The sequence below is a fragment of the Hoplias malabaricus genome, chromosome 10 (genome assembly GCF_029633855.1).
Source record: "Hoplias malabaricus isolate fHopMal1 chromosome 10, fHopMal1.hap1, whole genome shotgun sequence".
Taxonomy (NCBI): domain Eukaryota; kingdom Metazoa; phylum Chordata; class Actinopteri; order Characiformes; family Erythrinidae; genus Hoplias; species Hoplias malabaricus.
This window is the reverse complement of record NC_089809.1, coordinates 17,353,364-17,367,666: the sequence shown is the minus strand read 5'-3', so window position 1 is coordinate 17,367,666 and position 14,303 is coordinate 17,353,364. Positions and strand designations below refer to the sequence as shown.

The 14,303-nt window shown below is 39.9% G+C and overlaps 1 protein-coding gene across 2 annotated transcripts in view; it reads right to left on the bottom strand.

Annotated features, from left to right (window-relative positions):
- Positions 1-14,303, bottom strand: part of rreb1a (ras responsive element binding protein 1a) — a 55,808-nt gene that overhangs the window by 29,686 nt on the left and 11,819 nt on the right. Inside the window, exon 2 of one of the 2 annotated variants that reach the window (XM_066682800.1) lies at positions 5,949-6,028. The exons of the other annotated variant lie outside the window; for it this stretch is intronic. The gene's annotated coding sequence lies outside the window, so the exon portion shown is untranslated. The remainder of the gene's footprint in view (positions 1-5,948; positions 6,029-14,303) is intronic. 2 annotated transcript variants of the gene reach the window in all.

Genomic DNA, 14,303 nt, shown 5'->3' with positions numbered 1-14,303 from the left:
CACTGAGGCTCATCCTCTGCTCACTCAGGCCTGCATCCTGCCCCAACATGCCACACGTACTCCCTCCCTCTCTCCCTCGTTCTCCCGCTCTGCCTCTCTCTCACGCACAGTAGAGCTGGGCCGATACTGCAATTAACCGCTCCTCCATTTTGATGCTTCTTTGAAAGTCACATTATTTATTCAAACTTGTAGTTGTACAGTTCAGTCAAAAGTGGATAAAATACCTACTTAAAACTTATAGATGGCAGTATGAAAGGCCAGTTAATCATTTAAAGATGACAGCATTCGAGTTGAATGTCTTGGTGTAGATCATTATGAAATACATGAAAGTAGTGTGGTTTATTTGATCAGAATGAAAAAATTCTGAATTTTAAAATAATATCATACACTGTTATGCAATAAATTATATGTTTTTAGCATGTGTAAAACTAGAGCAAAATTGAAGCTAAACATTAAAAGAGATTTCAACTTAAAGGAAACTTTAGTCAAACCCACAGAAAAACAAGCACCAAAGCACACTGCAAACGTAAAGCGAACATCTACAGCTGTGGATAAACACAGTTCCCTCTGGTTGCTTACATTCAGAAGCTAAGTGTCTTTTAAGGTGAAAAAAAAACCTGTTGGTTGTACATGGATGAAGTTTAATTTAAGTTCTAAATTTTTAGTTCACTGTTCGAAGTACCACAGAAACTATTTTGGAACTGAAGTTGTTTAGTTTTGTAGCACTTTCGGTAATGCAGGTAGCGCTCTCCCGAGTTTGGAGACATTTCTGTAAACAGCAAAAATAAGTCAATATTACCCATCTATATACTTCAGATGCCTCTGCCATGAACAAGGAAAGAAAAATAAAACATACTGGACTGAGATGCTTTGGTTTTTTTACTCATTTACAGTCATTAGGGTTTTGTAAACACAATACACAAATTTACAGAAGGGAGAGCTATTTTTTTTATATTAATTTAAGTTTAAAATAAATAAATGAATAAATAAAAACAAGATTTCTGATTGTTGGTTCTAAGGCAGCCCTCTCAGCTTACTCAGACTGCGTCACTGGCATTGATGACACCACTGTCATCTCATCTTCTACTGTTCTAATCTGGGAGTCATATTTGACCCTAGTCTGTTTTTACCTTCGAAACATCATTAGACTTTTGTTACTTCACGTTTGGATTATTGTAATGCTCTCTTTCACGGCTTACCTGCCAAAACTCTTCGGCCTCTTTAGTATATATTCCAAACTCTACTGCCATAATTTTAGACCAATCAAAAAAATCTGCTCATATCACCTCTGTACTCCTAGTACTCTGTACTACACTAGCTTCATTGGTCAACCGTTAACAAAATCTATCTGCTGAGCTATAAGGCTTTGCATGAATTAGCTCCATCCTATCTTTCTGCTCTCTTACAGCCTTACGCTCCTCCACTCAATTAGGTCTCTACTTTTTCACTCTCTTTAAAGTTGTCCTCGTCCCCCGCCATTGATTATAAAGCATCCTTGGGTTTATGAAAGGCACCAACAAGTGTAACATTATTATTATTATTATTAAATTATATGCCACTGATGTTTTGTTCCAATCTATATTCAGAACAACTAAATATATGGACATATATCCAGTTTCTTCATGCACAGACAAATCAAATTAAGATGTTATTATGTTAACAATATTACCCATCCTGTAATCTTACAGAGTATGACAACAGCTAACTTAATGGGCCAATGTCTACTAAACACTACACAGGTGTTCCAGAAATGTTCCCAGATGTTCCATCATTTTAATGTGATGATGACATAGTTACAAATAATATGGTAATTAATTTAAATTAGTTTAAGATGAAAATGAGTTTTGATAAAAGTGATTAAACGGTGGATAATAATGGAATGGATAAAAGTGATGTCTCACAAAGTAAATTTGGTTTGGACAAGCTACAGGGACACCACACACACACAGATCACATCTCACTCATACTCCAACATCAACTGATGTTTGGGAGTATATTTCTTTTTAACACCAGTGTTGCAGTCACTCCTTTAGTGTCTCATTGCTTCCTCTCTTCATGTGCTCTCCCACACTCAGGTGTTCTCTCTCTATTCTGTTCCCCTACTCCCTCTCTCTCAGGGCAAAGATCAAGGTATCAGTGCAGTGCCATGTTGACAGAGGCAGAGGGCACCGGGGTTGATCTGGGGCCAACGTGGGACAGAGTTATAGAAAAGAAGAACATTACCCCTGTTTTCTTCTTTTCTCCACATTCTCTCTCTCTCTCTCTCTCATTGATGGTTCATTCACACAAGCTCTTCTTTATCGCCTCATTGGGTAATTCTGCCTCTGCCTTGTTGTACATTATACAACCTTTTCCTCATTCAGCCAGCTCAAAGGGGAATAAGCCTCTGTGATGGCTTACTGAGTGAGATTTGTGTTTCAGGCCCTGCACAATGAAGCATTGTAAAAAATGGAGTCATAATCACTGGTGGAATATGGAATTTAAAACATAAAAAAGCTCAGCATTTACCACCATGTCCGTGTGGCCAGCTAAGCAGGCCCACACTGTAGCATCAGCCTACAAAAATGAACAAATTACAGTGTTAATTATAGCCACGCTGGTCAGCTCAGACATGCTAGCAGACAGTTGTGTTTGTTTAGTGGGTTTAATAACACTAAGTTTAAAAAATGCATAGTTTCAGGATCAAAAAAAGAACAAAAACAAACAATTGAAATATTACACGCCTCTTGCGAAATGCTGAGAGCTAATATTATTCAAAGTGAAATATTTGAAGACTGTGAAGTGAAAGCATATAATGGAAGTTGTAATAATGACGCAGGGTTTGCACACAACTAATTAGTAAAGACATGTTATTATATTAGGTTTGGGCACTGGTGTCATTTTTTTCCAAAATATGTTTTTCCAAAATACCTTGTAATTAGGGGCCATTTTTTGTGCACATTAAATAAAATGTAGGTTGTTGTGTGCATTTTATACCCTGCTGTGAACCATACAAAAGTTTATTAGTTTTATTACTTATTGGGTGTTACCTTTTTAAAACACACTCACTTCTTATATTACCATTCAGACACACTATGAAATAGTCTTAACTACGACTGTGAGAAAACGTTCTTATTAAATGCTTCCTGTCTAGATTTGGCCCAAACCATCCACAGAGCAGAACAGAAACAAGTTTGTCTCAGCATAAGTTGGTATCTTAGTACACGTACACACACATGGGCAAGCGCAAACACAAACACACACACACAGACGCTACAGTTAAAATAGTGTGAAGCACCAGAGATAGCATCAGTGTCCTCTCGGCTCCTGTCTGAGTTGAGAGAGAGAGAGAGAGAGACACGCACAGACACACACACACAGGGTGTGTCTGTCTGCTCCAACCACAGTGCAGTAGAAAAACTCAGCACCAATACTGGAAGCCATCTCATTAAAGTAGAGGATTCCACCTCACTCTTTCACAACTCTGACAGACTAAAGGCCTACAACCAGAATCCTGTCATTATGCTCTTCCAAGTCAGCACCATTTTTCTTCCATTTATTAATGATGCATGTTACGTTGCCATCTTTGTTAACTTTATATAAACTATACTTTTCTTCCAGAGAGTTAGAACCCCTCGACCATTTCAACTGACCTAACCAAATGTGACAAACTTCACATGGAGGTGGGCAATAACCTCATTTATCATTATCATTATCCTAAACTTCAGCAAAATTATATCTCAAATATTATTTCTGGTCTATATCTTGAATACCAGCATTGACCAACAAATAAGCATAAGCCATTATTAAATCGGAATCATAGCAAATTTATTAAAATTTAAAATGTCTAAACATCAATGGGCAGGCGTTTAGGTTTAGACAGTATTTCAGCATTTACATTACATTAAGCATTACCACAGTTTACCACAACACCAAGGACATATTCTCAATTTAAGCTGCAACACTGTATAAATTATGTACTATCATTAATACTGAAAGCATTCCAAATAATTTCCATATTTTCATTCATTCATCTTCTGTAACTGGTTCATCCTGATGTTTACAGTCCATCAAGGAGCATCACACATTCATACCTATGGATAATTTTGAGTATCTAATCGACCTACCAAAATGTGTTTATGTACTATGGGAGGATACCAGAGCACCCAGAGGAAACCCACAGTGACACAGAGAGAACACACCAAAACCCTCCCAAAGTGACCCACAGTGGGGTTTAAACACAGGAGCACAGGACCCTGGAGCTGTGTAACACCCATATTACCACTGACCCCCAAATTTCCATATCTGTGCATCCTTAACATTAATATTTACTGAATGTAGTGCACTGGTATGAAATTAAATTTCCTTGTGATCTTAGATTCTGATCAGGTTGCTTTTGACATGTCATCACTAGTTCTTTATTGTCTGTCCCACACAAAAACAAGTCTATGACTAAGATGTATATGAAGCATGTTATTTTTAGTGCTTGAATGAAAATGTTGGGCTTTCTTATGAAAAATCTTATTTTAATATGAGGGTATGAATCTGCAGAAGCAGTGTTTAGGATCCCTGCACTATCTCGGAGCATCTCTACCTTACAGCCGCTCAAACAGGTTCTCACTGGCTGATAGCATGCCTCAGCCCACACGCCTCGGGGGGCAACACTGGATCAACTTCAGCTACAAAATACAAAATTAGATTATTCCCCAACTGTTCCAGAAGGAGATTTGCTTTACTACTAAAATATGAACCAAAAACAACAAGAAACTGGCGTCTAGAACCAGCAGCTTATCGCCAAATAAATTAAATAAGAAACCTTATCTTCACAACACCAACTACACTATTTACAATGTGAAATTTAAGGAAGACTATACTGAGGGGAGTAAGGTGTCCATGCTTACTGTAACACCACAGATCTGATGTTCAAGTATCATCAGGGATATGGAAGCTGACTTTGGTTTACAGCTCTCTGGGTGTGTGCTAAAATGGTTTGGTCCTGTTTGGTGACTTTGCAGAGATGTGGTACATGTCTGAGCATGGGAGGAGGGGTTTACTCAGAGTTACAACGACGGGCTGCTTGTTTAGCAAGAGGTGAGTCATGAACAGTCAGAACTTTCTGACAATCAGATTCACAGAGATTTAACTGGAATATCAATAAGGGGTAACATTTATGATGAAGAAATTAAGACCCATACTTCACCTTCCTGTATTTTTAGATCATAGCAAGACTACAGTAATTAAAGTTTTTTTTTTAAATAAATAAATACATGAAAAAAAGGATTTCTTAATTTGATAATGTGCATATACCTGACATGAATTAGTGTAGAACATTGTGATAAGACTGTTGATAGAGTATCTATCACTGTACCAAGATCAACTTAATACAGTTCTTAAATGTGACACAATGCATTCTGTGTATTTAAATATGGTGTACCTTGCACATACTGTGTTATTTCTAAAATATCTCCCACCCCTAATTCCGAATACTTTAACTAAATTAATAATGAATAAATCCTTTGCTATTTCAAGTGTCTTGACTTTTCATTGCATCTTGTAAACAACAACAACAACAACAACAACAACAAAAATGCATGCTGTCTAGCTCAGGCTGAGCAGGAATGGGGCTCACATGCTCAGTGCTATGAATGACAGAAACAGAGAAAGAGGGCAGCAAGCCAAGGGCATAAGGGCATGAAATGGATGACGTAAGAGTCGTGTCACTGATATAACGACTGAAGCCATGACGAAAACAAAGAGAAAGAGGTGGCAGAGAACCTGCAAAGAGCCAGAGAGTCAAACTCCAGGGTAAAGTTTCAGATGAAACTTTGCATGCTTGCCCCTATTAAAGCATGTGAGAAAAAAAAATGACTTGCACAATTGGCTCAGGGCCTCCATGCTGTGTGTGTGTGTGGCAAGTGAGGGTCAGTGAGGTGGAAGAGGCACAGCCCTGGCAGGAGGTATATATTTACCCGTCCTCCAACGAGGCTGTATTAACCTGGAGATGCAACAGGGACGGCAGCACCTCGAGTGTCAGCGCCCACGACTCACACTGCAGGAAGACCACAGACAGGGTTTAATATCACACACACACACACACACACACACATACACACACAAAAGAAACAAGATATCCTGATCACACAGTACACCCAAAGACACTTGTAAGGAAGAGAACCCGAGAATAAAGTAATAAAATCACAAAACATGGCGATAAAATATGACCAGGAAGGAAAACAATCTGACCAGGGGGAGTCACATTGCAAACGCAATGCTTGGTACGTTACTTTCATTGCCACTTTCTTACTTTAAAAGGAAGAGTTTGGTGAAACTCTTAAGCAGGTATATTTTAAATTACTTGCTAGTCACATCAGCCTTGTAGCTCCACTGTAATAATAAAGATGCAAACGTCAGACACGGAACATGTCTTTGCTGATCAGTTCTGTTTCGAGTTTAAAATGTGTACTGCATTTGAGCCAAACTGTATACAGCATCTTGTGGATTTCTTTTGTAAGACAAAAAGTGGCTCCAAGTCAGTTAAGGGTGTGTGTGTGTGTGTTAAAGAGAGAGAGAGAGAGAGAAAGAGAGATACAGATGGATGCAGACAAGGGGGAGGAGAGATTTACGTAGCCACTAACAGCTTATCGTCTTTGTGAAGGAGCTTTTGAAAAGACAGAGGAGACGGGGAGAGTGGGTGATGGAGTGTGTTTGTGTGCATGTGTGAGTGTTTGTTTGGGTAAGAGAAGGAAGCAGAAAGAAGGAATAACTTCTAGAAGTGACAAACACAGCCAAGAAAATGAAAAAAAAAGACAATGGGATAAATGCTGCTTACGGAGATATATGGGAGGGCAGTGAAGGAGGACGTGCAAATGAGCAGAGGACGGATGAGAGGAAAAGAGGGAGGATGAGAGAAAGAGCGGGAGAGAGGAGTGGGGGAGGATGAAGATATGTGGAGGGTGGGGAGGTGGGGGGGTACAGGACAGTGATTATCAGATTAGTGGCTGGTAAGACTGCCTAATTGAGACACACAGAGGTAGTTATAATGGCTGGGTGGAGGAGACATTTAGGTTGCAAAGGTCTTTAGCCATGCCAGTGTGTGTGTGTGTGTGAGAGAGAGAGAGAGAGATCATGAAACACACCCTGTCTGTATGTGAGTCATGGAAGATGGAGAAGTTTGTCTCAGCATCAACACATTTCAGAGGTCGCACAGATTTTAAAACTGTCTGTAAGCGTTAGTTTGAATACATTATTAATGTCACATTTTCGATGCCGTTCACACGTTTATCAACTTTGATGCATAACCATCCACAACACTGCAGGCTTGAAGCTCAGCTGCTGAAGTGCTGCAAGCTGCTATGAATCCGCTCAGACAAACACAGCTTTTCATTTTGATCATAAACTGATCCACTGTACTAAGAATCCAAGAGCTGTATTAAAGAGCGCGAGAGGCTGCAATCACAGAGAAGTCAACACGTTTTCACGTTGAGAAAATGCACATTGTATATACCCATATTAAAATATGAAAACATATACATATTTACAAATTAATAAATCTTTCAGACATTTTGTCCTGCTGCAAAAAAAATTAGTAACATTATTTCAAATATGAATTTTCATAATAATTGTCCATTATTCATTGCTATAATTTTGTTTAATGTTAATCAATGGATGTAATGGGATTAAGGTGTTACTCCTAAAGTAGACTGAGATGTTGTGGATATAAAAGGGAATCAATTAGTAACAATTGGGTGTGGAAAAAAAAATTCAAGTACCTCACTTAAACGTCTCCCAACCACACAAAAAGAAACACACCCTAAAATGTACAAAGACTCACTCACACACACACACACACACACAATATAGTGCAGTCTCTCCGAACTTCAGCTGTGACACTGAGCAGAGCAGCAAGCCGCACTCAGGAAGAAATTGCCGTCTACGGACTCGATAAGAGAGGGTTTATTTTTACGACACACTCTAGTGCTTTTGCAGTAAAGATGGATTAATGCTGCAGGGCAGAGTTTTGAGGAACTTTGTATCACATGTGAGAAAGCCTGTAGGAAGTGACAAAAGATGCTGAGTTAGGTCACACAGCTCTCACCCCGAGCAATGGACTCCACTGCAAGAACGTGCACTTCTTCAGAGCGATAGAGTGACAAACAATCAATAGCGTCAATCAGCCAAGATATGTCAAGTGTCTAAAGTTTGCTTCTTGGGTTTTGCCCCAGAGAATCGGAAAATAACTACTTCAGGCCTTCGGTACAAAGCCATCAGTATTTTATTTTAAATTAGATACCAGCTTCATTATGTTTTTAAAATAAATTCATTATTTTCACTAGTTTTCACAATGATATGCTACTGTCACAAGAAACATTGCAAACCAGAGAACCAGAGTTGGGTTGAGACAGACAGAGAGAGAGAGAGAAAGAGATAGAGAAAGAATGCTGCTGTGCTGTTTCTGTGCAGGATGACAGGCACAGGCAAGTGCAGAAACTGAAGGCTTTGAGAGCAGTTGGCTCAGTGAGATATGACCGTTTCTGCCTCTTTCTCACTCATATCTGTCCATAATATCAGCCTCTAGTACCAAGAGGTAACGACAAAAACACATACAGACAATGAGAAGGAGAGAGAGAGAGTGTGCAGCAGAAGCAGATGGAGAGCTGTGTAAGAATGAAAGGATATATAGAGGAACTGAAAGTTAGTGTGTTAATGATGAATGAGTGTATGCAAGCACAACAGGTTGAGAAGAAAATCTGGAGGAACCAGAAAGGCCAGTTTTCTAGTGCGCAGCAAAAAAAAAAAACCCTGTACCTCCCTACCTCGGTCACTTTGTACCAACACCACATGCCTGCAAGGACAATGTGCAAAGGAGGAGGAGGAGGAGGAGAAGGGAGGAGGAAGGGTAGGAGTGTTCCAATCCTTATCAATGCAAACCGTACACACTGTAAACCACGCACTAACTTTCTCTTTCACTCACACCCACATGCTCTGTAGCAGACTCTGAGGCGCAGAGGTGAAACGTAACAAATTCTTTCTTAAGTTAAAGTTAATTTACTGTTATTTTTGCCCAATTTCAAGATTCAGTCTTTTTGTTAAGATGTATTAATATTTACTTTACAATTATATAAATTGTACTAATGTGTGACAAAGTGAGTGGAGGCTGTGAGCATCAGCCTAAACACTTTCAAACAGGAGGTTTTTGACTGCAATGCAAAATCTATCTGAGCTAATTGAAGTCATCTGATCGGCCAGTGTGTGGTAACGTGTGGAAAATTAAGCTGTGGGTTTAAGCTTTTTCTGTTGCAGCTGGACTACAGGAGACACTCACTGACAATGCTTTATTACATTTCCCTTCAGAACCAAAGCAATTCCACAGTGCTTTCAGCTTCCTATTCATCTTCCCACAGATATTACCTCAAACTTTAGCCAAAAGCTGAAGAATATTAAACTCTGAGAAAAAGAAGAACAACAATGCAGTAGTGTAACTTTCTCAAGCTGGTTTAAGTTTGACAATGACTTGAAAGAAAAAAAAGGGACAAGAGCTAAAAATCTGAAACAGAGACAACAGCGCTGTTACCACAGTATGGCCCAATACGGGCTGACCAAGCTAAAGGGACCATCAGTGTCCTTTGGCTTCCACACGATTAAAGACTATACTGTTTCACAGTGTTTTAGTTAAACAAAAAAGATACAAAATGTGGATACGGATGTTTAACTTCAAATTCAGGCTAATGTAAACAGTAGCACTAACAGCGTGTGTTAAGAGATGTGCTTCGCTAAACCAAATGACAATGATTTAGAAACAGTAAAAAACAATAGTTAGGTGAAGCAGTTTGCCTCATCCCAAATGTAGTTAATCAGCCAGAATATTTTACAATGACATTAGCATGCAATGTGCATGCGCAAAAACATGAGCATGAGTTGTTAGCATTACGTGTTGGTTTCGTTAGCTTCATATTTCCACTGCAAAGTTAAAAGGCAAGAGGCATTTCTTGGCAAAATTGTGTGAAGTTAATTTTCTGGACAGGAGATTCACTCTGGGTTTATAGATAATCAACTGACTGTGTCCACCATGCGGATAAATCTCCAAGACAGGGAGCAGAAGGATTAAATCCACAATAAAGTATTTATTAAACTGCACTGTTTTGTTGTGTTAAAAAATAAGGCCACTGCAATGAAAAATAAAATAAAAAAAAATTCAGAATAATTCCAAGAATAAAATCCTTCAGATTAAACTTCAGGATTCCGATTATTTTATCTAATTCAATTAATTAATTGATTTTTTTTTTTAATGTGATCACATTTGATTTCTCAAAACACTGGATCTTTTCCTAATGAATCACAAATAAACCATTGAAGCGTCAGATAATCATGATTTCAGGGAACTGCCAGCCGGCTGCAAAGCAGACCTGGTAGCTTTTAGCTCTTGAGAGGTTAAGAGAGAGCATAAACAGGGCTGGAAAATGAAGGTCCTTGGCAACACACGACTCAGCTTTCACCCATCACAGGTGCCAATGACAGACACATTTTCCCCTCCTCCGTTTTCCTCCCAGGTCGTGCGCCTTTATTTGGGCCTGAATAGTGCATAAGCAGCCTAGGCTTGGCTGGGCGCACAGTGGGGCACTCGAAAAGATGCTAACTGGTCATGTGGGCCTGGAAAGCCAATGTCGCTCAGTTTTAGTCTCCTGCTCTTATCCATGTCAATATGCAGAGGTACAAAAGGCAGATAGATGAGAAACGTTTTCTCACAAGAGATGGTAGACTGCTTCAACAAAAGGCGATTTGGAAAGCTTGATCACCACCACAGAGTGTTACATGGTGTGAGTTACAAAGCAGGAGCATAGATGCAGACTGTGTGCTGACAGATTGGTGTGCCATTGACAGCTGCCTGGAAAAGGCATACACTGTCCACAGCACACTACAGATGGTGCCAGTCTGTATGTGCACATGTGTCTTCAGCCAGGCCTTCCCACAAAGACCATCACTACATTTTCAGTTCATTAAAACACACTGCAGCCATTTGAGAGGGACTTCCAATTCTGTTAAGAAATGGGCCTAAATACCAAACCATAAAGAGGTCGCATTGATGTCAGGCTACAGGGCCACCCAGTCAAATGAGACACAGCGGTGCTTTTGCTGCCTTTACTTTGTGAGGTGCTAATCACCGGAGGAAAATAGCATGAGCTCTTAATACCCCCCACTCCGCCCCTGCTCAATGATGCTGGTCTAACTATTTCTTTATTTCGCAGATCAATCCTGGAATAGTATACACTTACACCGTGTGATGCCGTTAGCTGCATATTTTTCTCTTGGAAGGGTGTTTGAGAAGTTGTGATCCATCAGTAGATGAGTAAGACTGGCCAAAAGCAACCAAACTCGCAAGTGCTTTTTACATAACATTAACAAGTAAATGGCAATGTGGCAGCTCATGCAAAAACACATTTAAATCACATTGACAACGCTGTGTTACAAAAAAAAAAAAAAAAACAAAAAAACATTTAGTTCTAGTCAAGTGACATGCTTGAGTTAGAATGAAAAGTGTAAAAAATATATTATAATGACGGCTACTACAGATTTTATATATGTTTAAATATTATGCAATAATTACAAATAAAGTGTCTACTAAAAGGTCATGATTTAGCCATGCAGTTTGCAGTGGTACACAATGGTCATGAGCTTCCATGACAATTACCTCATAATGCAGATGCTAAAATGCATCTTGGTTAAATGAATACAAATAGGTTAAAACTTTTTTTTTAACAACTAACTCATGAAATTCAGACTATTTATATTATGCTAATATACTTGTCTGGCCAGTGCTACCTAACTTTTTTTTTCCGCCCTCGTTCATTGATGAAACAAAGTCCTGTAAAGCAGTCACATGGGAATTCCTCCCTCCCCATTTTCCCTACCCTCCCTCCCCCTATCTTTCTCTCTCATGCTCCCTCTTTCACACTCTCGTTCTCAACTTCCCTCAGCAGCACAGTTCTGGGTGGCTGTATTTATGACAAGGAGGACATAACAGGCCTCAGCTCGGCCAATCTCTCCTGTGACAGTTGTCTATCCGTGCAACAAATGGCACATTCATTCACAGGCGGCAGTGACAGCTCCACTCCATAAATCGCGAGTCCACACCGGGGGCTGAGGGCCGCCTCTCCATGCACTGACCTCATCGCCCATCACCCACTGCACGTAGCAGGTCGTGGCCTCGGAGCAAGCAGCATCAGGAACTGGGGCAATGGAATTATCTTTGGGTCTTTCATGAGCAAGCATTGTTCAAAAATGGGCCCCACTGCTGGACAACATATGATGACATAACATAAATGCTACAGCAGGAGAATATATTGTTTTTAAATCATTGCCACAATAAAGAGGCCTTCACTGAAGTGCCCTGAGGATCCCAACCACTCTCAATTATTCCAGAGCAGGGTTCTGGGACATCAAGGCCTAACAAAAGACCCAACAAAGTTTAGTCAAGCTAGAGCAAGCCATGTCGCCACAAGAGTTCCCCAATATGTCTTTAGGCATACTGTAATAGCAGCCTGTGACAACAAAACCACAAATACAGTCAGAATGGAAACAGAATGGTGACAGAAAATGAGATGCTGATTAAAGGTTAACAGTTCCACAAGACAATTCTATGACCATGCACTAAAGACCCCTCATCTGAAAGAAAAAAAAAGAAAAAAACAAAATAGTTGCACTACAACACAGTTGCACTGAAGGGCAGGGCTGTATTAAATGACTCCTTGCAGTAACATGGGTGTGAAAGATGCCTGTGTGAGTGAGTTTTTAATAAAAGACCTCAAGGAAAATAAAAAAAAAACAAATGAAAAAACTCAGCATGATAATGAGAGGCCAGAACATTTGCTGATGGGTTTTAAACATGAAGTACTGGCCAAGCCATGGTGAAAAACACATCTGTAATATGCCAAGTTTAGCTGTGGGTGAAGTCATACAGAAGCTGATCTCACTGCTGCATCTCAACATCTTTGGAAAATAAAGGACTAAAGATGCTTAAGATAATCTCTATCTGAAGTGAGGTTAAGGCGTGGCTGTCAGTTTCATGAGGCAAAACCCAAAAGCCTCGCCACACCTGAGAAGACAAAGATGGAGGAGAGGGGGGGGGGTTGGGTGCTAGGGCTTTCAGGCCCGTTAAAGGAACAAGCCCCAACCTGAAAAGAGCCCCAATATGCCCTGAACACACAACCTGCTCCCAGTGCTGTAAATCACAAAGAGATTCCATTGTACACACACACACACACACACACACGTCAAGATAGAGAAGAACAAAAAAAACGAAGTTCTGTTCTGTACAATGAAAATACCTAGCCTGGAAAAAATTAATTGCACGAACTGAAACATGCATGAATTTGGAAATGCAACCATAGGTATAGTCCCCAGTTAAATTAGAGTTTATTTTTAATCGAATATATTTTTTTATTCAATTATTTATAGAAAAAAAAATATTTAATTTTAATTTTTGTTATTTTTAATTCCTTACTTTACCAGCATGTTCATAACATATGGCAAAACAAATCTGAACACTACTGGGTCTATTCGAAATTATTTTAGCACACTCCATGTTGGCCTCCATGTTTTCCAACATTAAAATCCCACCCCCAAAAAAAGGAAGTGATGCCCAGGTTTCACGTCCTGAGCTTGTTAGTTGTGGAGCCGCACTGACGGCCCTCAATGGGTTTCACCTTGTCTTTTTGGGAGACAAGGCAGAGGAAAACCGCTGGAGGGAGGGTTTGATGGAGAACTGGGCAGATACGCCTCTTACAGCATGCCATAATGGAGCTCTTTGTGAAACCAAGAAGAATACACCCTTCATCTAGGCTGAGACTGAGACTATCCCTATGTCTGTCACACATACACATCTCTCTCACACTCACACACACAGTGACCACACATGATTTGTGGCTGTCAAGACATTTTTTTTCCTGCACTGAAGAAAAGAGGCACTTGGGTAAAGAGGGGGAAAAAAAATCACTGTGAAGGCACTTGGTGAACAACTAGACGGCAAACAACTGTGATGTTACCTGCACTTCCTTCAATTGCTCACTGAACATCTCTATCTTTAATCCTCACTTTCTCACTTGCTACGAGAACTCACACACACACACACACCTCCTTTGGCTTCTGTTCCGATGTTATATGACCTAAACTCCAAAGTGAGGATGGAGGCCAAAGTACAAGGCCATAACATCAGCCAACTGTTGCAGTGGAGCCTCTCACCCACCCACTAAAGAGGAACCACCTCCAAAATCCAAGGCATGTGACTCTGCATCAGCCAATGGGAACCTGGGCAGCCAGCTGTTTGCTAT